This window comes from Hipposideros armiger, unplaced genomic scaffold (assembly GCF_001890085.2).
Source record: "Hipposideros armiger isolate ML-2016 unplaced genomic scaffold, ASM189008v1 scaffold_109, whole genome shotgun sequence".
Lineage (NCBI taxonomy): Eukaryota > Metazoa > Chordata > Mammalia > Chiroptera > Hipposideridae > Hipposideros > Hipposideros armiger.
Window position 1 is genome coordinate 371,208 of NW_017731459.1, and position 26,438 is coordinate 397,645.

The 26,438-nt window shown below is 46.0% G+C and overlaps 1 protein-coding gene across 1 annotated transcript in view; it reads right to left on the reverse strand.

Annotated features, from left to right (window-relative positions):
* The window catches only part of ITGA9 (integrin subunit alpha 9), a 330,870-nt gene that overhangs the window by 90,120 nt on the left and 214,312 nt on the right, over positions 1-26,438 (reverse strand). The gene's annotated exons all lie outside the window — the stretch shown is intronic.

Consider the following 26,438-nt stretch of genomic DNA (forward strand, 5'->3'; position numbering starts at 1 on the left):
CACCACCACCACCACCACCACCACCACCACCACCACAACCATCACCACCTTTCTGGCCACGTGAGAAGCCACCTTGGAAGCAGATCCTCCTACACCAGTCAAGCCTTTAGTCAACTGCAGCCCTAGCCAACATCCTGACTGCAATCTCATGAGCAAGCCTGAGGTAAAACCACCCCCAATTTCCTGACCCACTGTGAGGGATAATAAATGTTTGCTGTTGTTTTAAGCTACCGGGTTTTGAGGTAATTTGTTACACAACAGATAACTAATACACGAAGAACCATTAGGGCTGTTACGCAGATGAGGAAGCAGAGACCCAGAGTCAGACGGTGGAGAGCGGGGCAGACAGTGGAGAGCGAGGACCCATCTCACCTGGCTCCAAGGCCAGAGTCTTGCCCCTCCGCCCAGCTGTGCTCACTTTAGGGGAGCTTGCAGTCACAAAGCCTTCTTGCATTTTGGCCATCAATAGGGTGACCATGCATTCCATTTGCCTGGGACTGTCCTAATTTATGTTTGTTTTTTGGGGGGGCTAATTATTAATTATGCTCCCTTTAAGTCCCCAAAGTGTCCAAGTTTGATAGATTATATGGTCACTCCCAATATAAGGAATCCATCTCTAATGTTCAGGCCTCAGGGTCCCTCTTGGAGGATACCCTGAAGCCAGAATGATTCTGTTCAGTGTCCAGGTGAGAACCCTGCTGGCCCAGGATCCACACGCCCTCCAGCGTGAACCACACATGTGAGCTCATCCACCACCATTTTATTGTTCTCTATTTTGTGTGTCTATGTGTGTGTGTGTGTGGGGAGGACAATATTTATTTCTTAATAGGACTGTCAGTTCCCTGATGTCATGAATCAAGCTTTGTCCTTAATTGTGAAGCAGGATGGCAAAAGGGGGACCTCTGTCATCACACATGGGGGTTGGGGAGGTTCAATCCAAGCACTGCCGCTTACTGGCTTTGTGACTTGAGCTCATTTTCACCTCTGTAAAATGGAAACGATCATTCCAGCTCCACGGGGTGAACATGAGTGTTCCCTGAGACGACACATGTGACTGTGCCTGATCCAGTCCCTCTCAGGCCATGGGTGTGCTCCTCCCGTCCCTAGCGCAATTCTGTGCAAAATCTTTGTGAAAATCAATTCAGAACAGTAAGTACAGCCCTGTACTTGGTTTTCTCTATCACAAGGAGAAGTCAGATGGAATCCTTTCCTCCTCAGAATGTTGGAATGGAAGTTTCATTCCCGCTCTCTACCCCGGACTTTCCAAAACCTCACAATGATGCACTCCACTGCTTCCCTGTAGGAATCTCAAATTCAGGAAGAAGAGGCAGGATGACGCTGTCTCCCTGTACACACTCCATCCCCTGTATCCACACCTCTTTGCAGTTTGATTCTACAGCGCCTCCCATCATGAGGTGGACTTTGGTTTTCCACCTTGAACCTGGGTAGGATCCATGACTCGCTCAGCAGAAGGCAGCGGAAGTGACGCTGTGCCGTTTCCAACATCTCAAGAGGCCCTGGAACTTCCATTCACTCTTGGAACCCTGCTGGAGCCACATGGGCCTGGGCTAGACGGCTGGAGGATAGAAACCACGCCGCTCTGTCACTGCCTCTGCCCCAGACAACAGCTGGGCCCCAGCTGACCTGCCTGTTAACCACAGATGCCTGAGTGAGGTCAGCCAAGGGCAAACGACCCAGGCCCGGAGCTGCAAAACTACTCCTAGGATCATGAGCAACAGTCAATGGTGATTGTACGAAGCCACTAAATTTTGGGGTGGTTTGTTACAGTAATGGATACAGAGTTGCCATGAAGAGCAAATGAGAGCATCTGTGAGTTACCTAAGCCCCACCTAGCCAATAGCCATGATGATGTCATCACCCCACCCCCACCCTCCCTTGCAGAGCCCATGCTGCCAGCCAAGGGAAGCCCTGGCCTATCCACACTTCCCTTTCTAAGCAGCTCGGGTCCACTCTTCTTTCTTGTTTAAACCCCAAGGAGAGGTAGAACGGATATCCACAGATGAAAACAGAGAAAGAGAAGAGAGAAAGAGAGTAAGAAAATAAGTGCAGAACAGTGGCATGGATTTTACCAGGCTCTGAGTGGTGAGAGCACATGACTGAGCCTATCTGCTAGAGAGAAGGGAAGACGGAGCCCGGGGAGGAGTGGAACGTGCACGCAACCTTGACATCACCTCATCTCGCTTTGTACTTCTGTCCCCCAGGGGCTGAGGAATGACCTTATGAACACAGAAAAACATACCAACTCAGAAGATGGATGATACAACATGGCCATCAATTTTATTTACTGTCCCCTAACCTTCAAAGCACTCGAGACTGCAAATAGAAAGGAATATAAGCACACAAACAGAATGAAAACAAGAAAGGTGTTTCATAAACTCCTTCAAAGAAATTGTTTCCCTCACCTGCTTAAGGTGCAGCTACTCCCAGAGACCCCACTTACCCAGAAAATAGCTCCTTAGTAAAAAGTTCCTTAACTAAATATTTATAAATTGTTGAAGCACATTTAACTTTTTATTTGAATTGCACTGACCTCCGTTAAGATGTTTTTAAAAATTTCAGTATCAATCCTTTTGTAAACAGAAGGGACTTGTGATTAAACAATCGATCCCTTATTTACCTTTCTTCAAGTCTAGAGTTTATTTACATAGCTCCAGATTAGGTTTCTGCACGGTATAGTTTAAATGTCATACCTTTTCAGACATTTTCACATTTAATTTTTTTTTAAATTTATAGAATAGTCAGGAAGAGCCAAGGCATAGATTCGAAGCCCCATCTACCTCCCTCCAGGATACAAACTCTTACCTGTTCACCTATTCTTAGAATGTAGACTGTCTTCCCTTTGGGCTTATAGAAAATCTCAGTACACTGATTATGAACAGGAGAAGAGCTGACTGATGCTTTTGCTCAAATGGCAGAAGGCACTTACAGGATGAATTCAGGTTCTGGGAGCCTGGGTTGGGGGTCAGAAATGAGTTTAGCATGTGTCTCGGATGCCCCGTATCACTTCCTCCTGGCCCGACTCTGATTTCTGCTCTGGCATGGCGGACAGTTCCATGGGCGCGCCCACTCAACTGCACCCTTCGCCTGGGTAGGACAATATTCTTTTAGAGGCAGCCCTCAACTGACTGGGAATGGGAGCTGGTAAAGGAATGCTCCGGTCTCCTGTCCTGTTGGTGAGCTTTGCTGGGTGTCTTTCTACTCTATCCGCTTCTCCAACGGTCCACATGCCAGCAGCAGGGAACTAAAAAACACACCCTCCTTCCGGCTTTTCTCCCCTCCTCCCTGCTTCCTGGGACCCGGCTCCAATAAACCCTCTGTACCCACATCCTCACTTCAGGCTTTGCAAATGGCAGGCACCATTTGCCTGGGGTCTGTAAATCCCAGGAAAAGACATGATCCAAAAAAGAGAACGCTGGGAACAAGCTGAATCAAAAAGCCCAACAGTCCTAGTGAGGCTGAGAGGGAGATTTCCAAAGGGGGAGCTTATGGGGAAGAGAGCCTGACAGCTTGAAGGGCTAGCAGGAAAGATTCCCCAGGATAAATGGCCCTTGTAGAGCAGGCCAGTGTGTGTGCGGGGGAAGGCGAGTCAAGAGTGTGAGAAATGAACCTTCCTGGACCCTTGCTCTACCAAACCAAACTTCCTCTCCACTTACTTCCATCCCACATGTCCACGCTGCCCCAAAGGGCAAGCCCGTCCCATGGAAACTGTTAGACCATCCATCAACCTTTTCATTCTCTGCTGCCTCCATCCCTAAGTCCCCATTAGGAAGAGCATGAATGGGTGACTTCAGAAAAGGAAGAGACCCCATCGGGCCTGGCCCTGCTACAGCACTCCTTTCCCAAAGAGCAAGCCAGGTACTAGAAAGCTGGGTGAATTGTGCCTTTAAAAAGCCCAGCTGCTCAGTATGCAAACTCCTTCCTCTCACTGCCCAATTAATTCATGAGGCGCAAGCGAAAGAAAATGGTTGCTGTATACTTCCAGCCAAGGAAAAGAAACCTCATTTCCCAAAGCCAAAACTAATACAGCATGCTGAAACTGGCTGCCAGCCGGCGCAGAGAGCAGGTAGAGCGTTTCAGGGAACACACATCGTAACCCTGAGAATTGGGAGGCTCGGTGCCCCCCTGCACCGAGCTACGCTTAGAGGAGCTGAAGAAAGAAGGAATTATTCTGAACCTAGATTTGGTTTTCTTACACAAGGAACCCCAAATTGATAGGCTACTTGGCTTTGTGACTTTCAACAGACCATCCCTTTTCCAGGGGCTTGTCCCATCTGTAAAGTGTAACCTTTTAGGACTTTTCATAGGCTGAGCATCTGTCCTCCTAGAACAAGGTTCAGATCAACTGGCTAATGACCATCAGCAGTGACCAAAGGTGTAAATGGGGTTTTTTTTTTTGTTGTGTTTTTATGATGACAATTCTGGTCCCAATTAAAAAGCTTCTATTTTCATTGAGGTCAGCTTCTTTTTGTGAGGGGGGAGAGGACTTATTTTCTAAAGTAAGAAAAAATGAAAAATGTATGTCCTCTCTTCCCCAGACTTAATTTTAGACTAGAACTTTACAATCATCAAGTACATAAACATTTTAATGGTATTTTATAAACATAGTTGGAGGCTCCCACATTACGGCAAAACGGAAATGGAAACACACACGCAATGTCCATCCTCCCCGCAGTTTGTGTGTGGACACCTGACCTTGGGCATCAACAAGGCCCGTATCACCTGGCCCTGCGGGGTTCTTCAGCCTCGTCTCAGGCCTCTCCTCTCACTCCCTCACTGCATTTTAACCACACTGGCCTTTCCTGCAGTGGCCTGTGTGCCTTCCAGTCCCAGCCTCTTTGCTCTTCCTGAAAACCTCCCATAGCACCTCAAGGGAATCTCCCATGGCACCCAAGTGCGTTCCACTTACCACAGATACAGTCAATTTCATGGAGAGTTCTTCAGCTAATCTATTTCCCTGAGGACTGTAAGCAGGTTGAGGGCAGGGCCTACGTCTGTTTTGCTCATGGATCGCCTATGCCGAATACAAGTTAAACACACAATTTACATTTGCTGAATGAATGAATGAATGAATGAATGAATGGCATTGTGATCCTAATCAGGGTCAAGCTATTTGTGCCATTCTACGCATCCTTTTTCACATTTCTAAGTTCGGTACTTGGAGGAGGAGAATTCATTCCTTTAGACCTTTAAGATATAGATTAATGGTTATCTCCCCAAGGCCTAGTTCTAGATCATGCAAGTAAGGGGCTCTAGATTATTCATCCAACCTCTTGTTGGTAGAACTTGCCTTTGACTTATTTTGAGTAAAATAAAACAAAAATAAGGGCTTTTATCCCATGGAAATCACAGCTGTCTCTACAACCTGCAACACCCCATTGCACACTGTACACCAGGAAATTAGAACAGGTCACAGGGCTCCAGCAGTTACATGATATAATCAATCATTCAATAACCTACTGACTTCCTTGGTGTCTGTAAGAGCTCCAGACCCATCGTGCCGATAACAGAACCACTAATGTCTCCTCCTCCAATGGCCCAATGTTCAACAGGTAAATGTAAAAACAGGAAAAACCGTGCTATCTCCACCTTCCCAACTCCATTTAAGGACAAAGCTTTCGTGTGTGATCTTCCTTTTGAGTTCACTTGGGGACATATTCATTCCAGAGAGGAAGCCCCCAGGGTAAGGCTGCTGCCAAGCTTTCCAGGATCCAGTGTGGAGACACGCAGGCACCACAGGAAAGCGTGCTCCGGATGAACTGGTTGGGAGCTGGGTCTGTGTGCCAATATCCTGGGGATACTGAAGAGAGCCTTGTTTAGACAAATTGCAGCTGTCCCTGAAAATTCATCAATGCCTCCTTGCCCATTACCTCCTGCACAAAAAAACGGGTCATGATGTAATGAGAAAGATCTAATTCATGAAGCACATGGCACTCCAGAGAGTAATAGCCACAAAGCCACGTGGGCAGCCAGCACATCACATCAGACATGTAAACAAGCCTCTTTATGCAAAGAAGATGCATGAGAGCAGACTGGAGTCAGCCTGTCTGCTCCTGAGTCCCCACTCTGGCGCTTACCAGCTGCGGCTCTCCCTTAACCTGGCGAAATCTTGGTCTCCTCATCCGGAAGATTGAGATCATTAACTGGACATGCCTCCCTGGGTTGCTGTGAGGGTTAAATGATCTAGTAAAAGTCAAGTACGGAGCATTGCGCCTGGCACACGAATAACTGCTCAAATAAGGGTTAGCATTAGCTCCTGTTGCCCGCTAATGTGATCCTGCCATGCATTTCCAGGGCACAGAGAAAGAACATAAGCTTCCTGCTTATGTTTGTGAACATTAGCGAAAGCCTGACACCAACCTGACAAAGACCACACAAGAAAGAAAACAACACACAACTCCTGTTTATGAAAACAGATACAACAATACTAAATAAAATATTGGAAATTGAATCCAGCCACATGTGGAAAGAATGAGACACAATGACCAAGTAGAGGTTGGAGTTTTTAAAACAGAACTGATCTTATTAGGGCCGGCCGAATGGCACGTTGGTTAAGAGTTTGCTTGGGACGCCAGCTCTGAGCAGCAGGGCCCTGGTTCAGATCCCACATGGACCAGTGACACTGCCCTCTACACCTAAGATGGTGAACAACAGCTCGACCTGGAGCTGGGCTGCCGTGAGTCGCCGGTGACAGCGTAGGCCGCAGTGGAGCTGCTGCAGTGGGCTGCCGTAAGCTACTGTAAGCGGCTAGCAGCCAGCGTGAGCGGCTGGCAGCCGGTGTGAGCTGCCAAGAGCCGCTGTGAGCAGCCATCCAGGGGCCATCAACAGATCTTTTTCACCTGGCATACATGGGCCAGTGAAGCAACATCCTACACAGCTAGACTGAGGAACAAAAGGACAGCAACTTGTCTGTTGCCCTTCCCCAATTCCCCAATGCTGTTTCCCTCCCTCAATTCCTTAATAAAATCTTAAAAAAAAAAGACCTGATTTTATTAAAAGGTCAAAAAAGAGAAGAAATATAAGTCGCTTTATATGTCAATATTTTCAGTATTGCTAGTTAATTTTAAAAAGTTGTCATTTCAGTGGCCCAATTGATCAAAAATTTTCAATTTAACTGAATTGGATTGGACCCCATTCAAGACAAATAATCCCTCAGAATACTTACAAAGTAGATTTATATTAGGTTGTGTTACAAAGATAAGGTACTCCAAACAGGGTCATCTGAGGGAAAAGATTGTGGTCATACACACAAAACATCAAAACATATCTGACTGGTCAGATCAGTAACTTGGGAAGTTTCTGCTGTAATGAATAACGCCTACTTATGAAAAAGGGGTCCTGTTTTAGGTCTGAGTACCTAGAAGCAGACCCCGAGATGAGGATTCAAGACCAAAAGATATATAAAAAATATGCTCCTAGAGAGACCAGTGAGGAGTGGGGGGAGCAGCACAGCAGTTGGGGAGGAAGTCAGGTCAGGATGTGAGCTCAGGCCGAATTCCACAGACAGTGGCCTCGCCTGATCCCACAGGGGAGCTCTGGAGTGTGTTACACCTCATAACCGTCCTGACCTGGGGTGCTCTCTTTCCTATGTCTGCACCAGTCACCAGTCAAGGGCTGCCCAGGTCGCGGCACTGGTTCTTCATGATTATAGGTAAAGCAGCTCTAGTAGCCTGAAGTCAGTCCTCCAAAAAAGAGGCACAGATGCTGGGTGTGAAAAGCAAACCAAAGTGCGGTGTGTGTGCAGGCGGAGAAGCAAACATGACAGGAGGGATTGGAGGGGATCGGGGTGGAACACCAACACTGTTGGCTACACTGGCCAACCTGATAATGGACTTGAGTAGAATCCTCAGGTCTCTGGGGCTGAATCTCCCACAGGCAACCCTAGTCCATGCGTCGGGCTTGAGAAGGTAACCCTAACTCTTCTGGGAAAGTCAGCCCTAATGTAGTCCTAGGAAGACATCAGAACCAAAGTCAAGATCAGAATCAGACTAGAGATAATAAAGACATTTAAGTCTCTGACAGTAGCTTTTGTGTAATTGGGTTTTAGTGTTAGACTATCGATAGGTGAATCATAGGTTTGTTTTTTAAGATGCTGGAAACATTCAAGAGAGTCTGAGACTTATGAAAAAATTCAATCGATTTAATTGGCATTCAACGCCAAGTGGGAAAATCTATTAGGTTGGACCATATGAAATTGCTCATATTTGGCTATCTTTGACTTACAACTATCTATTTCATTTCAAAGCAAACCTCTTAAATTCATGCTTTTAATATACAAGTTAGGCAAGTACTATGTGACTATTTGTAAAATGGTAGTTGTTTCAAAATAAATGAACTGGATATTAGACATAGTACTAATAGAAGTGACCTTTCCTTTTCATACCTAAAAGCTCTTCCAATTTGGAAGAATATGGATCTTACAAATAGACTGAAAGCATATTTGACAAGATGTCAGCATCCATCATGTCAACGCACTTCCTTAATATGATTAATAAAATATGGAACTCAGGTCTACAGCCACCATCACGCTCCATTACAGTTGGAACTGAGAAGGATGTTTGGTGTGTCCACTGTTGTTCACACGTCTTAAAGCAAGAGGCAGAGTATTACTCTGGAAGAGGAAGTGAGGTTTTAGTGTTAGAAAGAAGGCAGCACAAATCACTATTTGCATATGGCCTGGATTAATAAAACTGAAAAACTAAGATATAAGTTTAGTAAAGTCATCAGTTCAACATACTCCAAACTTGAAAGCTTTTTTTCTATACATGTATTTATCCAATAAAATACAATGGATTGAAAAAAATGTTTTACAAATTCAACCAACCAACAAATATAATGGAAAAGGACTCCATTTACAACGGCAAATATCCAGGAATAACAAGAACATGCAGGACATACGTGGAGGAAAGGATGAGACTCTTCTGAGGGGATAGAAAAGAAAAAAAAGAGTAAATGAACAGATGGAGCAGATTCTTGGATGAAAGACCTAAAATCTGAATAATGTATATGTGTTCTTCCAAAATTAGAGTACATATTTAAAATAATTCCAACATTACACTGTAATGGAATCCTTCTGAACTTAAAAGAATGGTTTACTTGAAAGAATAAGTATGTGACAACCAGGCAGAAAAAGTTGAAAAACTTGAGCACTAAGGGAAGAACTTCTTACAGACATTAAGCTGTCACAGAAAGTGTCAGCAATTCAAGTTCATGGCATGACCCTGAGGTAGACAAGTCAGGAGACAGAACAGAGAAGTCCAGGAACAGATCCAAATATAAACGCAAACTCGGAGTGGGAAGAAGGTGATAACTTCAAGTTGGTGGTGGGGTGGGTGGGTAATGGGGGTGTTTCACACATCTGGAGACATCTGACACTTGGAAATACAAAGTTGAACCTCTACAATTCTTTTCCATATACCAAGGTAAATTCCACCAAAAATGGATTGAAAATTTAAATGTTAAAAATAAGAAAACTATGACGTACTGATAAATATTTTGGATAGATATCTGGAGATGGGGAGGAATTTCTAAGCCAACACCAAAGTCAAGCATTAGGCAAAAAGGAAAAGATAAATGAATTTGTTTAAGAATTAAAGAGGGCAAATTATCACAAAGTTAATAGACAAAGGATAAATTGTGGGAAAATGCCATAGGCAAATGGTTACCATTTCTGGTATGATATGTATAAAATACTCCACATGTCCCTTCATATAATATGTATTCAAATACATAAATAAAAAATATAAGAAGAAATTTGGGACAAACTTATGCCAACATTTCCTAGTGGTTATCGCTGGACTGTGGGATCGGAGTAGACATTTCTTCTAAGCAGAACTGATATCCTTCCAGGCAGGGCAGCAACAGGACCTCCTCATATATCAACACCTGGAACTTTTTGGGAGGTGAGGCTCTGCTGGGCGCTCCCCAGGGCCAGGACCAACCTCTGATCCATCATTGGGTCTCTGGGTCGCTCATCACACAACCTCGGTGCTCAGTGGACATCTACGGGATTCTCACTTCTCTGCTCAGAGGAAGGCTGGGCTGCATTTAGAAAGGCTGAGTTTTCATCACGGAGAACACTTGGCCAAGGAGGCACCCCGAGGTGACACATTTCTCAACTGTTGACTTTTAGGAAAGTGGCATCCCCAGAAGGAGTGTTAGCAATTTCTCTCCTGCAGCCGTCTGCATTGTGAGGTCTCCTGCAGCAGCTCCTACCCTCCCAAATACAGCCCCTCTTCTCCTGCCAGGAAGGTTCTCTCTGCTCAACCCCAGACACCAGTAGCCCCCGTTTCCTCCTCCCCTCCCCCTGTAAAGTTTTGGAGGATTGCATTTCGCCTGTTGAGATGAGTCAGAGCAAACAGGACAGAGCTCTCTAATCCAAGGTCGTGGGCTTTGCACGGTCCTCCTTTAACTCTCCCAGAGGAAAACCGAAAGTTCAGGATGACCACTTGCTGCACAGCTCTACCTACCTCCCCCACTAAGCGCTATCGCTGTCTCACATAGACACCCCTCTGGGCAAAGGCAAACCTTCATCTGGGAGAAACACATGTATAGTGGATAAAACACAAGCGTGGCCTCCAGACAGACCAGGCTCAAATCCCAGCAATGCTATTTCCTAGCTGCTTCATCCTGGAGCTGCCTTAGTTTCCTCATTTTTAAAGTGGGTGATTACAATTACTATTATCCCCCAGTTCCCCAGACAGGTAGGTCTGCACTTACCACACAGGCCCTATTAGCTGGCTCATGCATGTTGGAAGTCTTTGCTAAAAATAGGCCTTTCGAGCACCAAAGAAGTCACCTCCCGCCCCTCCCACCACCCTTCCCTCTGAGCCATGCCTCAGATGGGCCACGTGCAGGTGAGGCCACATTACCTGTTCCACAGACTCTGAGAGCTGCTGAAAGCAGAGGTGGCCTCGCTGTGTCCCCCAACACAAGGCCTAAGCTTCCAGACAGCCCATGTGGTTTGAGGCCTGTATAGATGCTAATCTCCTTACATCCTCCAGCCCGTGGCCTGCTGCTCCACATCCTAGCCTCTTAGTGAGGACCAGAAAGCAGCAAGTGCGAAAGAAAGAAATGTGGTCAGTGACTGATAAGCCAGAGTCCAACCTGGTCTGACATTTCTTTTGGTGGGTGGGGGTTGTAGCAGACCCTGTGGGTCCATATCCCTGCCCTTGTCTCTCCAGCTGTGGTATTTTTTACCCAAGGGTTTTCTCTAGTGCTAAAGCTGCTCCAGTCCCCATGAAAGGTCAATATAATAGCCTGTCGGTATTGGAAAGAACTAAATGTCAGAAGTGTCGGAATATTAATGCCCCCAGGAGCAGCCTTCAACCAACGACCACTGGGAGTTGGGGGATAAAGACCCAGCCCCCTCAGCCCTTGGGTAAGGAAACTCTGAGGTGTTTATTCCATGGCTCCAGAGTTCCCCAGGGGGAGCAGACCCCGTTGCCCACAGTAGTTTCTGGCTTGATAACCTGTTCTTTTCCAGCTGCTTCATCTTCTCTCTCCCATTCCCCTACCTTCCCCTCCCAAACCAACAATTGCCATTTGAATTCTTGTCTCAGGGTTTACTTCTGGGGAAGCATAACCAAACATGGGTGTTACTTTTGGTTCTTTTAAAGAACCCACAACAATAGATGATTTTCAAGCCTGTGGGTCTATAGCTCACATTCTCAGCCCAATCAAGGGCCTGCAAACCTGGGGCCACTGCAGAAACCCACGTGGACAAAGGACTGCTCTGGCGGGAAAAAGCGGCTGGCCTCAAATGAGGAGAGAGGACGAGGAACCCTGCAGGCATGGCCTTGCTCCACTGACTCTCACCACTAAAAGGCACAAAGCTGCCCCTCAGTGATGAGTTACCACCAAAGGACTGAACTATCTCCTCAGGTCACTACTGATGCGACACAGCAGGACTCTATCACCAGGTGAGGGTAGCATTTCTCCACCTCTCTGATTCTTGGTGGTTTGTCTTTCCAGGGAGATAAGAAATTAGCATACCTCTCCAAACCACTGGGTTGTTTAAAAAGAACATTCAGCACTTACCTACTAGTATAAGAGAAAATTTAATGATAACTGACACAGTAACCATAAAGTACAGAGAAAGACAGATACTTGTATATCCTTTATCTAGCTAGTATATATCCATCCACCACCCATTCATTTGTTCACGCAACAATATTGAGATCCAACTACATCCCAGGCACTGCTGTAGGTGTTAGGGATGAATCAGCGAATAAAAAGTCATTCCACATTATATGGAGCTTATAGTCTAGTGGGAGGACCAAGATAATCAGCAACAAATAGTGTGTCAGATCGTAATAAGTTCTAAGAAGAAAATCAGGATAAAAGGATGAGATGTAGGCATTTGGAACAGTAGGGAATTTCTAATCAGGTGACAGTTGAGCCCAGACAAAAAGGAATGGAGGGAGTCAACCATGTGCATATCTGGGAGAAGAGCCAGTGCAAAGGCCCGGAGGCAGAAACAAGCTTGGTGTGTTGCAAGGAACAGCAAGGAGGCCACTGTGGCTACAGTGGAGAGGGCAAGGGGAGAGTGGGAGGAGGTATGTTCAGAGAGGAGCAATTGGGTCAGGTCTTATAGAGCCTTATAGGTTTTGTAAAGAACGAAGCTTTACAATGGATGGGGAGCCACTGGAGGGTTATGAGCAAAGCAGTGTCAGCGGCAAGGGTGGAAACAGGGAGCCCAATTATGAAGGAAGCCGCTACAGTCAATAATTAGACAAAATAAAATGGTGACTTGGGCCAGGATGGAAGCCATGGTGATGGTGAAAACTAGTTGGATTACAGATAGACTGTGCACGTTCAGCCAACAGGAGATCCATTTCGGACCTCCTTCTGTACTGTTGGAAATGTTCTCATTCTTGATATCGGTGGCGAGATGGGTATAGACATATGTAAAAATGATTGATGTGTACACTTAAGATGTGTGCATTTTACTCCATGTAAATTACACCTCAATAAAAAACATGCTATTCAAGACACAAAACAAAACCGAGCAAAAAGGGAAATAATTAACTGTGCTAACAGTTGCTGATGGGTCCAGAAAGAAGACAACTAAGAAATGGTCACTGGCTTCAGCCAGGTGGAAGTTATACTGGGTTACTAACTAGCTGTTAGTAACACAGCTAGTCTCAAGCACAGACCACTTTCTGGCCCAGGGAATCCTTTCTCCTTTTCTTTAATGAATAGACACAATCTCTTTATCTTAAGCTGTGCGCATGCCTCTGAGTGACTTTAGGGAGGGACCCCCCCCACCACCACCACCATTCTGAACTGTCCTGCGACTTTCCTTTGGATCCCTCAAGATCTCTGCCTGGTTTTGACTTTGCTTTTGGTTTCTCCAGCATATGTACCAGTTAGCTTCCTTTCCTTTAGGGAAGAGTCCCCCTCCTTGCTTCCTGCACGCTCCTAAATGATTGCCGTTTTCAATGTAACGCTAGGGAGAAGCAGCATCCCCTCTGGAGATGGAGGCAGAGACTGATTTCCCCAGTCAGACTCTTGGCAAAGCAGCTGAGACATTTCCTGGCGGACAAGACAATGAAAACCAGGCCAGAAGGTGACGTTAGCACCAGCTCAGCCACTTACGAGTTGTGTGACCTCAGTCTTGTTAACCTTTAAGAGTTTTGAGCATAGAAAACAATGATTGTGTTCCCTTAACCTTGTGAGTCTGTTCCCTCATCTACACACTGGGAATAAAACAGTGCCCATCTCGCAGGGATGTGGTGAGGATTCAATGAGATAAAGCACCCAGCACAGTCGGGTGCTTAAAGGATGCACCTTAAACACCTACTGCTTCCCTCTCAGCCCACTCAGTGGGCAGCTCAATGTCTGCCCAGAGGATGTCACACCTAAAGTGCCACCAGGCCCCTTGCTTCAAGTGCATTTAGGGTCCTCGTCAATGTCTTGGTAAGTTACCAAGTTAGATAACCTCAAGTCAGGAGCTATAGCCTTCCTCAGATTGGGCTATGCGTACAAATTCCCAAGGGTCTTCTTAAAATCCAGAGTCTGATTAGCAGGTCTGGGGTGGGGCCTGAGAGCCTGCATTTCTAACAAGCTCCTTGGTGAATGCCATGCTGCTGGCCCATGGACTCTATTTTGAGTTGCCAGGCTATAAATGACACAAAGACCAGAAAGAATAGAACAAATGCATCATGAATAAATATAATTGTGTTGTGGCTGCCACATCAAAGAAATAATGTGTTTAGACCTGGTGCCATCATATTTCTATGCTGTTTCTATATTTCTATAGCAGTTCAGGCCTGGGCACCATATTTTAAGAAGGAAAATGCCAAACTAAAGACAGCATAGAGACTGATAACAGAACAGTGAAAAAGGGGCTGGAAATATGTACACCACACAGTTAGAAGGACATGGGTATTGGACCTGGGCCTATCTTGAACAGATTGATCTTGATATAGAACTGTGGCACCTCTGTTGGAAGCCCCAAATCCACATAAGTTGACATTATCACTGAAGTGGCTTCATCTTGTGAAAATAAGAAATGTGTATGTCAGTGAAGATAAGTAAGGTGGACAGATAAAGACCATCTTATATTTTATCAGGGTCTGACATCTACAGAAGGAGCAGCCCCACTGGGCACTGCTTGATGAGCGAGACCTGGGTCACATCACCTGCTGGTTCACACCAGTTGCTCTGCCACACCTCACTGGGAGATGTGGAAGATCTCCCCAACAGGTATTCTTGAAGATGACTTTTTAAAATTCCCAAATGCAGCTATGCAGAGCCTGAAAGAACTTTGGCAAAAGAAAAATAAGAGTAATTGTGGTTATTTGTCTGTCTGTGATTAGTTTTCTGTCCTTCTCTATTTCTGCTATGTGTCTCAGACACACACACTTACCAATGACCTCCCCCAGGTTTCTGCTGATACCCCCCCAGGGGCCACTCTTCCCTTCCTCCCCAGTAACAGAACCTGACTGAGTTTGGGGTGGCAATACGCCCAGCTAAGAAAACTCATCTCCCAGCCTCCCTTGCAGCTAGGGGTGCTCACATGACATGGTTCTGGCCAATGAGATGTACATGGAAAATGCTGACTGGAGCTTCAGGAAAGCTCTTCAAAAGGGGGCAAGACTGTGTCCCTCTCTTTCCTGCTACCTAAATGCAACTTCAGTATTGGAAGTAAACCAAGCAGCAGCATGTGTGAAGAAAGGTTGAGTGGAGAGACAGAAGAACTGGGTTCCTAATGGCATCAAGCCCTTGCTTGCTCACCAGTCCTGAAATGTCCAATTCTAGATTTGTTATAACAAAAGAAAAATCAAAATCTCATTAGGATCAGCTGGTAAAAGTTGGTCTTGTTCCATGCAGCCAAACACATTCCTAACTGATTTTTAAAATCTATGGTTTATCCTGCTTGCTTAGGAGAGCAAGACAGGCTGGCAAGCTATACTCAGGTGCCTGGGTCAGAACAATGCCGTGGCCATCACGCGGCAGGGGGGCTATGGACGGCTTGACTATTTGTAAGTCTAGCTTCAAAGGGATGCAATGACAGTTCTGGCAGGCTGGTTGTAACTGTGCATTCATTCATGTTCTCTGTGAAATTCCATGGGCATCTATATATGCCATTCCCTAATTCAGATGCTGGCAGAAATATCCTGTGTGCAACTGACACTGAGAGTATCACACAAACACCGCCAAAGCTCAAAGATCTTAGTCAATATGCTTATAATAGACCCTTCAGAGCACAAAGGGAGCCAGTTGATGGTAACTGTACTGCAGTAAATGTGTTCAGTGTTCCACCCAGATCCCCTCGGTCGCCCTTTGTGTGCCCTCCCTCTGGCTTCGGTTTGATTTTGCTTCCGAGACCCAGCATCCAAGGGTCTTTTTCAGAGGCCTGCCCTCAGGCTGCCGGAGCCATTCTGTCCACACTTCACCCCTAGAGGGTGGAAAGTACCTGGGACTTCCATCCCTCCTCAAGTGGCCCTTGTGGGAAAACAAAAGTCCGGCTTCCTGGCCTTAAGATGGAACAATGCTGAGGTATGACCCACACTTCAGAGCTCCCCTGCAGAATCAGGCTGAGACCACCCTCTGTGGTCCTTTCCTTGAGATCACACCCTGCTCTGTAGTGCGCCCCCAAAATGCCCCCTGGGGGAGCACATCCTTCTATAAACCACTTGACATTGGTCCTTATCTCAGTATCTGCTTCAGGGAAATCCAGCCTGAGGCACCTATATTGATCTTGATTTTTTTTTTTTTTAAGTTTTCTTTTGTGTGCCTTAGCTTAGGCAGACCATTTTCATGGCTTTCTTTTTAAGAGGTGTTATGCTGCTTTATGAAAAAGATTTAAAATCCAAGACTCCCCTTTTTTTCCCCCTTAGAAGAGGAAATTATTAAATTGCTGTTTTGCAGTTCATTAGAGAAAAAAAAAAAGTCCAGAGGTTTAACACATGTTGTCTAAACTCCCCAACCATAGATTTGCCCGAGTCCTGCAAGCTCTGGGAAACGTCCTTCTTAATTGATCCTTGTCGTAGCTACAGCTCTGTTGACATTTCTTAAGCAAAACGTAGCCTTCCTTCCAAACGCAGTGAATACACAAATGAAGCTTTTCATATATGTGAAAACTGAGCCCCACCATGGAACACTGAGACCACGTTGTGACTGGAAACGGCCATCTGGGCTTCTCCGCCACTTCCTCCCTGCCGAGTGCCACAGGAAGGGCCCAGCCCTCCTATCAGGCACAGTTGCACTCTGAGTGCGGACCTCTCTGACTGCAGGGCCAGGAAATGCTAAGGCGATGGCCACAGGTAATCCAGGTGAGGAACTCCAAAGCTGGCATGGCCGGGATATGTGGTCCCCATCAACCACTCTTATCTTCTTGAGGAGGATGGTCAGGGCCAGCAGAAACAACTCAGAAATGCCAGAAGGCTCTCCATAATGTGGGATTTACCTTTGACAGGTGGGATGGGGAAGACCAACTGTGTGAGACAAAGACCTTGCTGCTGCTGTGACAGCCTCAAATGGGCTGGGAGCCAGGTGAGGTTTTTCTGCCTGGCATTAGGCAGGAAGTTCAAGGTAAAGTCACCAGGGGGCTTGGGGCACTGGATTAAAAACAGGAAAGGGGCGGAAGAGACTTATTATTTTCTGAGTATTGATATCCACCCTCAGGGCTCTCTTAAAAGGGCAAGCAGTGAGTTCATTCATCATCTTAATAGCCCGGCTGAGATGACTATAAACATCTAAGGCTTGCATTTTACTTGGGGCTACTATTAACTTGACGAGAGACACCAAAGAAAGCAGAACACAATGAAAATCAGTTCCTGCCATGAATGAGAGCAGTGGCAGAGCGAGCAAAGGCCGTTTGAAATCTGCTTACACAATAAAGGGTGGGGGGTGGGGGGCACCCACTTGTGCCTGCAAATCCCTCTGATGCGCCGTGTTTGACTTCTCAGTTCCACGTAATATAATTCATTTGTTCCTATGTATGGATGCGGCTTCTGTGTGGAATCTTCTGAGAGCAGGCCAGGGCACTCCCACAAATATAAAGGGACACAAACACCTAAGAGTGTATCTTTCCCGCTCTATCCAGGTTAGGAACGGGACCTGTGTTATCGCCTGGTGCCATCTTGTGCGGTTTGCTTTGAAAGTGAGACGAGAGAAACTCCTGAGCGAAGGGGATGACTGTTTTCTGTGGTAAAGGTAAGATATACACGGGAAGAATCGCTTTACAAGAAAAACAAATTTACAAGCCCTCTATGCCTCTTGTCATAAAGAACAAGCATTAAATGCCGCCCAAGCTGACCTGGTGCTTTTCTGCCCCCAGAGCCAATGTGGAGGCCTCATTTAATGGGGAACTCAAAGCACTCACTCTTCAGAAAATGCAAAACGGAGCTTTCCTTCCAGCAACTTCTAACACTGTCATGCCTCCCCCATTAGGACCCATCATGGGAGGAAATAAAAGGACATAACGACCCATTCTTTCACCTCAGTCTCTCAAGATTAGAAGGTGATGTAACAACTCATCGGCCAAATTCAGTGACTTACAACCAATGGACGCTGAGCACTAACTACATTTCTTATGAACGGGAAAGTGCTCTGAAAGCTATAAAATACATTGTAAGTGGAGGTTCAATGTTGTCTCCCTCTGGATTCATGATTATCCCTCCTCCTCACTGGCCTCCCAAGGTGGCATCTCACCTTCTGCTGTCCCTGGTCTGTTTGCTGTCTTTCCTTGCTCTTCCTCCAGGATGCCTCCAGCCTCTGTTCTTTCTTCTGTTTCCTCAGTCCAGACCCTCAGTCAAAACACAGGTGGCCCATCACTGCCTACCTGATAAAGAATCTGAATTCCTCTGCGCTTCACAGGGCCTGTTACAATTCTGCGGGCCTGTTACAATTCTGCAGACCTTTGAGCTGGTCATCTCCCTGTCCAATCTTCAAGACGCAGGAGCTAGCCCTGCCATTGTTTTTGGAGTACGTCATTCTCCTCATTCTCTAAACTCTGATGTTATTTATCGCATGCATCACATATTTGAACAATTACATATCTTGGATTTTAAAAGTCAACATCTCCAAACTGAAAATTCCAATATTTCAGCAAAAAGTAAATGAAAATCAACAAACCTAATTAAAAGCAAACAAACAGGAACCACAAAAGCTAACACAAACTTTTATTTAACTGACATATATTTACTAACTTTTACATTACTTTTCAAGTAATTTTACTTTTTTAAATAAAGGCAAGTCATTAAATATAAAACTATGTTCGGTTTAACAGTATCACTTTTTTGACAGTATAAACACATATGCACACGCATGTGTGTGCATGCACATGTAATATTTTGTTAGGACCACAAGTCTTGATTTTTAGTTGAAAAGTAAGAGTCGACACCCTCTGACTTACATGTTTTGTTCTATCATCTTGCTCTTTTCCCCCTTCCGGTCCACCATTTATTCTGGGCTGGAAGACCTGGACCATAATAGGTTTCTGCGTAAATGAATGAACTATAAAGCATGTGCTTATGCGTACAAGTAGTTAGGTGTAGGCCGCATTTAATCCTCAGCACATCTCATGTTACAGAGAAAGAAAGTGAGGTGCAGAGAGAAAACCCTTGGCCCGAGGTCACACTGATTGCGAGAAACAGAGCTGGAGTTTTACCAGCTCTGCATTTGATGGTAGCCAGAGCCTCACTTTCCCTCTTCTCCATCTCAGCTGCTTGTGGAGCAAGCATTTTACATCTCTTCTGAGAGCTTCTAAATAAAAAACTCCAGCTTATCTGCTTCTTGCAATCACTGCAAAGCACAAACGTTCCAGCCTGAGAATAGTTCTCAAAACATCATTAGCTTTAAAAATTCCACGGACACTACATTTGGGTTGACCCTCTCCAACTCCCTCCTTCCCCCCGACACACACTGACACCTGACGCCCTCAAACTCCAGTCTCTTTGGCTAGCTTACCTGCCACCCAAGGACTGAGGAGAGACATGTTCAAGACTGCAGACAGACTAGGTTTACCAGAAATACAGATCCACGTGACAAATAGGCAGACAAGAGAAGGGGACGAGAACATGTGGAAAACAGCTAAGCAGAAGGTCACAAACTGGTGCCCTACAGGCTGGATGTGGTCCGTGGACATATTTTTTTTGGCTCATCCAATGTTCAAAGAACATTTTAATTAGCTGCCACAGTCATGAGGTTTCACATAAAATGTGGATTTCTGGCTTTTATCAAAAAATAGGAAGTCTGGCAACACTGGCCCTCACTCCCACCTGATTACCGTCAACTGCCCCTGAGAGTTGGTTGCTCTCTGTGGATGAGGCTGGAATCCTCCATTTTCCCACAGTCTCTCCACACCCGCCCCCTTCTCCCATTTATGACACCTGCCTTGCCTCGTCCCTGGAGACTGTGAGGTGTGCGCCACTAGTTCTCCCATTAGAACCTTCATGAAGTTCTAGGAGGCCAATATACAACTTCTGGAAGCCTTGAAAGGGAGGTGGTCAGGCTAGAGGTGCTCACACTTCCAACACTGTGGACATTGCCAGCAGATGCTGGTGAGCCCAGATCAGCGCCTTGCACATTTCATGATGCAATAGCCCACTTCCAACTGCTAGCGTCTGCATCGCGTACCTAAGGGCATTTCCCCAGAACTGTGTAGGTCGCTCTGATCATTATAGGACAGAAGTGCTAGGGACTGCACACCCTAGAAGGCCTGAACCATTGACTCTCTGGGAGGGGGTGTAAATCCCCCAGCTTCCTCACCGCTGAGGTTTCTCTTTTGCTCTTAAACCCCTCAGGATTCAGCCCCATCACCCACTTTGGTAGCTGCTTTAACAGCACCCTCTTCCTTAGGTGCCTCCACCTGCCTGTATCACTTCTCCACCTCCCTACCAGCGTTTTCTGCACCTCTAAAATAAACAAATTGCCCTCAGTTCTTTGCTTCAAAGCCAGGATCAGGGAGACCCAAAGCAAGGTATCACTCACGCTGTAGAGAAGAGATTGGGTCAGGGTGTCCCTTCTCTCCCAGCATGGCCTCCTCTGTAACTCCATGACAAGCTGCTGCATCCCCGTTGCACCCAAACGTCAGCTGGGAGCTCTCCTGGACCCGGCTTGCAGCTTACACTGTCCATGCCCATCCATGTCTGTTTCCATGTGCGTTGTAACAGTCAATACCATGGAGATGTGCTCGTGAACCCATCCCTCTGTGAGTGTCTCTCTCTCTTGGTCACATGAGGCACTCATGAGTGCAGGAGTCCTAACTGACAGGCAACATCAACACAGAAGAGCAGGTCTCAGCATCCCTAAAGTGTCCTGGGCTCGCCCACCAATAGGAATTTTACTGGCCTTTGTCTCACCAGGGCAGTCTCCTTCCTTCTTTCCATCTTGGTGGAGCCTCTCTTGTCGCTTCTCCTCTGCTTCCCCCTGCCCTCTCCCTCACCACCCGGACAAAGTGACCCATCCCACCCATCCAACCAACCTAGCTCTGCAGTGTTGGCACCCGCTCTTCAGAGGCCCATCCACATACCCTAAGCCTTTATCTAGGGATTTTTGTCCAACCCAAGGCTAGCAGTTACAATAACGACTTGCTTCCCCTTGTCACATCTGTGCTTCAAAGCAACTTTGCAGCACCTCTGTAGAGCTGCTGGCATCTTGTGCCTTTCACCCACTAGGCTGTGAGCTCCGTGGGAGCAGGGACCACATCTTAGCCGTCCGTGTGTCTCCCAACAGCTGGTACCTTCCCTGGCGCTTAGTAGGTACTTCATAACTGCGGTCCACGCAAATCCATTCCTGCTCCACAGAGACAAGCAGAGCCAGAGCTGTTTGTGTCAAGACGCACCACAGCAAGAAATTAAAACTTGACTTTCCCTTGACTCCCGGGCCACACGCCTGTACAACGCTAGGAGGCATCGTTCACGTTATATCCTGTGGACTGTGCTCTGGGGGTGTCACTCATACAGAACCCAACGTGAGCATGACCTTGGAGCTGTGTGATGCAGTGGTGCTCCAAACCGTGTTTGCTTTATTCTTCCTATTCTCCCTTTTAACTGTGTGCCCCTCCCCGACCCGTAAGAGGGCCCTTTCACTGCTTCACAGGAGACCATTATCTGACCACTATGTGCTGCGTTCCAGCCAGACAGCACACGCCAGCCAGCCAACCAACCAGCTGGGTAGCCACCAACAAATTAAGTCCTATTTTATAGAGTGTTTTCAAGTTAGCTTTATATAGGCAAGAGAAAAGTCAGCAGATGGTCACCCATGTGCATACCACATTTTTATAAGCAGCCTTCCCTTAGAGGACAGAACCAGCATAAATCTATGAAAGCAGCCGTGCGTTAGACAGGATAGAAAAATCCATCTCAGGGGATATTTTTTGTACAGTCTTAGAAACTAGTATGTCACTAATTGTGTGACGACAGAGAAGGCTGGAGACCTTGGAGGCCTGGGCCCTGAGTTGTTTTGTGACTTTGGACAAGAGGAAGGCGGTCCACCCACCCACCCACCCACTCACGTCCCCTGTGCAGCTGTGTGAGGCACCTGCCTAGGTGACACCTGAGCTGAGATTTGAGGGCAGAACTGTTCATTAAACAAAATGGGGGTGAGGGTATTCCAGGGTAAAAACAGCCTCAGTAATAAATTATGACTGGATTCAAGTGTGTATGTGAGGGATGGTAGACAATGAGGCTAGGGGAGTCGGGGGCGGGGGGAGGGGAGGCCAGGCTCAGAATGGCCTCTTGTAAACAGCTGAGGACTCTGAACTCCATTCTGAAGAATGTGAAGCAACAGGAGTGACAAGATTAAATTTCTTTTCAAATTTTTGTTATAACTGATATTGTAGGCTTTTTAAAAATTAATCTTTTAAATTATATATTTACTGTGGCAGTAATTATTTTGTTACATTTGCTTAGTATTTTAAATACTTATAAAAATTGTTTTTGCTTACGTCTGCTTCTTTGGCTTTGACACACTGTTTATTCAACAACTTCTATACTCTTGAGGACTTTATCTATAACTATTTCTCAGGAACAGTTTCATGGCGATGATAGCTTTCACGGTTATTTCAGCGGATGCTGCCAGAGCCTTGCTCACATTCCCTAGAACCAACCAGAAGGTTGGTCACCTGCAGCCAGTCCCCTTCCAGGCCAAAGGCTTCCCACATCCTTCTGAGTTGTTCGCTCACCTCAGGAAGTGTGGCCCCTGGTCAGAGAAGGCTGGAAGTGCCCGAGAGCTAAGGCCCTTGGAGTGATTCTCTGTGGATGAGTGACAGCAGTTTTGGATAAATCCCCATCAGCGTCCTCACCCCTCAGGGGAATGATTCCAAGGTGTGTTCCACAGAGTCTGTCTCTCTGAGGATGTGCAGCAGGACGGAGCCTGAGTTCCCCGCAGTGGTCACCTGCTCACCAGTGCACACTTTCCTATCTTTCAACCCTTCCCTGTCCAAACTCACCACTCCCACACCGTGCTGCCTGACATCACTCCCCAAATAAACTGCCTGCACCAAAGTCATTGTGTCAGGGTCTGCTTCTGGGGGAATTCAAACCACGAGCGTTAACAGACCCTATGAATTCTCATATATCTCAGGATATCTTTAGTTGGCCTTCACGATGGAGGGCAAGATGGCTGGGTATAGAATTCTTAATTCGCAAGGGAACAGATTCTAATTTTTTATATGAATGGTACAGGAAAGGAGTCTGCGGAAAACAGGCTTCTTTGTTTTCTGTTAGGTGTCAGTAGTACCAGTTTCATATCCTTAAAAGTAAACATTTCATGAAGCTATATGTAGACATGAAACTGTTCTCAATATTTTTGCCTGGAATTTGCAACTTGCAATTCAAGAAGATGGAGATCTTTCTTTGTTTCTGCCTTCTATTCCAACTATTCTGGATCCATTTCTCTTTGCTGATTTTCCAGTCTCCACCTTCCATATCTGGAGTCTTCACTGTCATCCTTCCTCATTGCTATATTATTTTTCCCCCTCTGAATTCTCAGAGACACCCTCAAATACACCCTGTACGACAATGAGACAATTTTGCATACTGCTAATCCTGCTCTCTCCTGATTATAACACATATTTTAATTCTGCCATTGCTTTCTTGGTTTCCTTTTAATATTTCCTTAAACCATCCACAACCTTTACTTTTGCTTCCTTCTCAGTCTATTCCACTTTGATCCCAATCTATTGTTCCACCTCTGACCTTTTGCTGTTCTCATTTTTTCTTGAACTTCATCAAGAACAAAAGTGGATGCTCTGTAAATTTTACTTTTGATTTCTATGGATAATCTCTTTGAAAGGTACACTTCCCCTCTGTATTTTGAGTTCTGCTTTTCTTAGTTTGTGCTCAAATCTTCTTATAGGGCCCATGTTGGTTCTGTTAGGTCACTGCAGGGTGGGTGGGCTTTCTGGGTTCCCCTTCAGTGCCCACCTGGTACTGTTAGACTCTTGCTCTGGGCTGAGTGAATGCCATTTGCATCCCCAGTTACAGTCATGGTTGTAGTCACGAGAGGGCAATTTTTGTTTCTTTTCTTTCTTCTGCCACACTGCGGGTCACCTTGCCTATCTGTTTTTTTAATTGGTCTTGCCTCCACAGCAGCTATGTGATGTCTCTGTGCCCTGCCACCTTTCTCGCCACATCCCAAAGAGCCCCTGATACCTTGTCAATTTTCTGCCAAATTAAAACGTAGGACTCCTTGTGCCAAAGGTTTTAAAGGTTGTTGGGATTTGATGGCAAAGAGATACATGATGTGTTCTCAGCTTCCCCATGTTCAGCTACAATGGCTAATGACCTACCTGTGTCTTTCAGGTGCATCGTCCTTGACTGACTACAGCCTCCTTGTCCAGAATGCCAGGGAGACTACTCATCACACCCTCATACACACACAGTGGTCAATGATGAAAGGATGGAAATGATGCTCTCCATCACGTCAAGAGGGGAGAGCTCCGCGGAGTGATTTGTGCTCTAGGGCACCCCTCTACCTCTTTCCACCCTATAAATCAGAGCCACTCTAGCTTTTATGACAGCACACCCTAACTCAGCCCTTTCCCTGCCCCATCCTACTTCCCTCACTCCTCTTCTCCTGGAGCATTCCTCCACTAAAACAGGTGCCCCGGATCGCATGCAGTAAGGAGGGGATGGGGAAATGCACGTAAAACCCCTGGTGTGTAGTAGGTGGTCAATAAATGCTATTTCCCATCCCCCAAATAGTTATAAGAATACGGATAGAATCATTTGCTCACACTAATCTCTGTAAAAGACATTCATCACAATATCATTTAAAAGAAAATAAAACTGGAAACAATCAATATCTAATAGGAATTTTTAGGTAATCCAGACAAATTCCTTTGATAGAATATTACACAGTCTCCAAGCTGGAAAGAAAAGCATGGTGAAGGGAGGTAAGATATAGGAAGCTATCTAGTTTTTGAAATAATACTACCATGTCCCTATATACTGAGAGTGGGGCCAGCTCTGTTCTAGCAGACTACAGGGAGAACAAAGCCTAGTCATGAGGATGACTACGTCCACAGGTGAAACTAAGCCGGTGTTCAGAAAAAAGCACAGTTATCCCTAATTCTGAGAGCAGAGAGAAATTTCTCCCATGGGTCCTAAGTGAGAACAATCTGTGCAATGTAATGACCCAGTCACCAACCACATCCTTTCCGTTACCATAGAGATGAGTTTCACAGGTCTGGTTCCTGTGAAGCCCTCTCTCACCCTCTCCCCCACTTCCACCACCCCTATAGGAAGATGGCATCACAGCTAGGACATTCTGTAAAAGAGACTCTGTGCATAGCCAGAGATATTGGAACCCTATCTATCCTTGGCTCTCCCTTGACGGGGCTTAAACAAGGGACAATTTTTAGCATGTAGAAGGTGGATGGAAAGCATGCCCTTCCCACAGTCCTTCTCGATTACTTTTGGGGCCTCCCCCAACCCTGGAGCTCCTAGAAACTATTCAGCAGCAGAGAGTCTGAGATGATCTCTTGGAAAGTTCTTGGAGCACTGCCATTCTAGATGGCTCTCTCTGCTTCAGTTGCCCCTTAAGCTGGGCAAGGTTGACACAATCCTGTCCACACTACTGACCCTGACAGGATATGGGCCTGAACAGAAATCAGGCTGCCCACCGGTTCAAAGGTACACCTAGTATACTCCTCTGCGGGCAGGGTGACGGTTTTCCTCAGAAAGTGGTTTTGGTTCCATTTTAACACCGACATCAAGGCACTACAGTTCAAGGCTGTAAATTCTATAAAAAGCTGCAAAAATTCCCATCAGAACAGCTGTCAACAGTGAGAGCAGCCACGGGGATAGAGTGAGGTCTGTTTAAATCTACTCATTCCTCCCATTGCCTGACGGGGAGGCCTGTTCTTTCTTCCCAAAGGTAGTTCACTGAGGTGGATTACATGCTAGGCGAGAATGGCAGCTCCTTCTTCCCGAGTCATGCTATTGAAACTACAACTCACTCAAACAAATTAATTCCCTCCAAAAAACACACTCAATTCATGGAAATAATTTCCTCAATTCACTCAAATATGTCAGGAATAAATAAACAGGCCAAAGCCTATGCTGATGTACATAACCCTCTAATGGAAAACAACAAGTGCATCATTAGTGATAACAAGCATGATAAACAGGGATCTGTCCTCATGTCTTCTACTGACCTAAAACGGAACTCTCTGGAACATAGCGTGTGCTGGAGATAGTGACTATACCATCTCAGAGAAGGGGCCCAGACATAAAACTGTAGGGAGAAAGTTCCACAAGAGAGAAGGAGTGGAAGACAATGTAAGATATCAATACTGCTCTGACACTCATTTACAGCGTCTTCTTTGGCTGTACCAACATGCTTGCTAAGTCCAGGAGGAAAAAAAACAATTCTAACAGTTCCAAGTGATACATAACAAAATAGTCTTTGCAGAATCACTGTGTATTCCCAGCTACAATGACAGTCAGCAAATGTACTAGATC